We start from the raw sequence: 3,250 nt of genomic DNA on the forward strand, positions 1-3,250 counted from the left end.
TCCATTCTTCTGATAATAGCCATCCTAGTGGATGTTCTGGTGGTATAGTGATTAAGGCATTTGGCTGCTAACCAAACAGTTGGTGGTTCAAACCCACTAGCCACTTTGCGGAAGATGGAGCAGTCTGCTTCTGTAACAATTTACAGCCTTGGAAACCTGATGGGAGTCATTGTGAGTCTGAATCAACTCAATGGCAGTCAGTCTGGAGATATCTTTGTTTAGTGCAGGTGAAGTGGTTCCAAAGAATCAATTTTAATAAAGTTACAGCTTAGTGACTTGCTCTCAGTGATGCTATCTGTTTGTGTTTATATTTTTGGATATGTTTGTTTAGGCACTTGACTGCTAACCAGGAGGCTGGCGGTTCAAACCCACCAGCCACTCCTCAGAAGGGAAGATTTGGGCAATCTACTTCCATAGAGATACTGCCTCGGAAACCCAAGGATGGGTCACTATGAGTCAAATCGACTCGATGGCACTGAGTTTGGTTTTTGGTGAGTTTTATTTGTCTCAGTTAAAAGCAAGGATTGGATGTGTGGAAAAACACATATTTGCAAACCTATTTTCAAGAGGAAATTAGGACCTTATACAGCTTTAACTAGAGTCAAGGACTGGTACATGTAAGTTTAGAGTTGAGAAAGTATCTTCAGTTAACTGAGAGGAAGATAAAAAACCCACTGCCATTGAGTCAATTCCAACTCAGAATGGCCCTATAGGGCAGAGCAGAACTGCCCCATAAGGTTTCCAAGGCTATAATCTTAATAGAAGTAGACTACCTCATCTTTCTCCCATGGAGTATCTGGTGGGTTCAAACCTCTGACCTTTTGGTTAACAGCCCAATGCTTTGGCCACAGCACCACCAGAGCTCCCTAACTGAAAGGAAAGCACCTGTTAAAGTTGAGTGTTGGATGTAACAGTGAGTAGTTTCTGGAAATACCTGCCAGTTTTGGCTGTTATGAAATAAAATCTGTTAGAACTTAAAAGTTCTGCAGCCAGATCAGTGTTGCTGGGTTGGAACAGGGGAATTATAAAGGGTCACAGTCCACATTGAGAGCTGATGGGTATGTTCAGTATCTTGATTGTGGGTATGGTTTTACAATGTATATGTATGTCAAAACTTACCAAAAATATATGGTGTTTATTGTATATCAATTTTATATCAATAAAGCAGTTTGAAAAAGAATTTCTGCAGCCTATAACGGAGCTAGCATTGAAGTTACCAAACTCTCCTTTTTTTCTTACTCAAAGCCCTCTTGTAATCTCCCAGGCTTCAGTCACAAACTTTGATTATGGGTTCTGACACCTCTATGCATTTACAATGATGGCAGATAGAGAGATGTCTGTGGTGATGGGAAGGGAATTGTTGCTATTGTATTCATTTGTTTTAACCCTTTTAATGGGCAAGTTGGTGTCAGCAGTTGTCAATTGCTTCCTTTTAATAGTTTGTTATTACCCTTGGGGGTTTCTTCTGGTTTATTTATTTATTTATTTATTTGGTCTCCCCCCCCCTTTCCTCTCCTACACTCCCAATCTACTTCCTAGGGGAAATACTGTTAACAATTTGACATACATCTTTCCAGACTTTATATATCGAGGCAAATGGTGGATGTGTGGTGTGTGTGTGTGACCTTTATTTTATTACTTTTGCAAAACAAGGTTATATTGAACACTATTACTGTGCAATTTACTTTTGCTTTTTATTTCTTCCTCAAAAAGTATAGTTGGGATGGTAGACATGAATCTACCTTTTTGTTTATGTCCTTTCTTTCTTCCGTCCCTCCCTCCCTCCTCTTCTCCTCATTCTCTCCTCTTCTTCCTTTGATTTTCCCCCCTTAGTTTTTTTGCTTGTGCAAAAACCTAAGGAAGAAACTTCACAAAGGAAGTTAATGATTGTGCACCTATGTGCCAGGCACTGAGCTAGGTCATTTTCAGTGACCTGCAAGAAATTGCCATGACATTTGCTGTAGCACTGACATAACATATGCTTAAAAAAGAAAAAAAAAAAAACCTTCTACTTGGTACCCATGAGGTCCTCAATAATTTTTTTTTTGTTGTAAAAATATATATAACACAGCATTTGCCAATTCAACATTTTTCAGGTATACAATTGCTTAATGTCAATTACGTTAATCATGTTGGGCAACAACCATCACCAAAGTTCCCAGCACCATAAACAAACACTCTCTGCTCCTTAAACAATGGCTCTCCCTTCCTCCCTCCCTCCTGCCCTAAGGTAACCACCCATAAACTTTGATGGCTATACATTTACATATTGCCTAAGGCATTTGACTGCTAACCAGAAGGCTGGCAGTAAAAACCCACCAGCCACTCCTGGGAAGGAAGATTGAGCAATCTACTTCTGTAGTGATACCACCTCAGAAACCCAAGGAGGGATCACTATCTGCTATCTATGAGTCCTCGATCCGACTGGACAGCAGTGAGGTTGGTTTGGTTTATTGCTCAATAATTTTTTCAAAACTAAGGTTTGAAAATTAGCTCTCTGTGTCAGGAGAGTATTTTAGGATGAAATATTAACAAGATATTAGATTTAAGATCGAAAGCTTATGAATTATTGGGCAGGTATGAGAAGAACAAATGTCTCAGTTTGTTGTTGTTATTGGGAAAAAGAATTTGAGTTGTGAGGGTTTCAAAGCAGGCTAGTGAATTTTAAAAACAATTAGTTCTCTTGGGAATGTTAGAAAATGACTTGAATGCTTCATAATTAAGGTTTAGAGTCCTAACGCTGGAGAAGTGGCAGTGAAAAAATAAACGCTAGAACAGAAGTCATAGAATGGCAAGGCAGATGGGGCCTGCGGATTGGTTTATTTGGACATCAAAGTACTTTTAAATTTTTTGAATTCATAGCCCACATCTAAAAGTCACATTTCACATTATTGTAGCTAGTTGCTATAGAGTCAGTAGGCTCCAAATCATGGCGACCTTGTGTATAACAGAACTAAATGTTACCTGGTCCTGTGCTGGCTTCATGGTTGTTGATATGTTTGAATCCATTGTTGCAGCTATGGTGTCAGTCCATCTCACTGAGAGTTTCTCTCATTTTCATTGGCTTTCTATTTTACCAAACGTGGTGTCCTTTTCTAGTGATTGGCCTCTGCTGATGACTGTCCAAAGTAAGCATGTGGAAGTCTCGCCATCCTTACTTCTAAGGGACATTCTGGTTGGATTTCCCACTGCTCTTGAATAATAGGGGTTTCTGGCCACCCTAGGTCATCTTTCCCTGGTGGCAGCTGGT

The sequence above is a fragment of the Orycteropus afer genome, unplaced genomic scaffold, assembly GCF_000298275.1.
Source record: "Orycteropus afer afer isolate SDZICR_OR568_19922 unplaced genomic scaffold, OryAfe1.0 scaffold00387, whole genome shotgun sequence".
In the NCBI taxonomy this organism is placed as follows: domain Eukaryota; kingdom Metazoa; phylum Chordata; class Mammalia; order Tubulidentata; family Orycteropodidae; genus Orycteropus; species Orycteropus afer.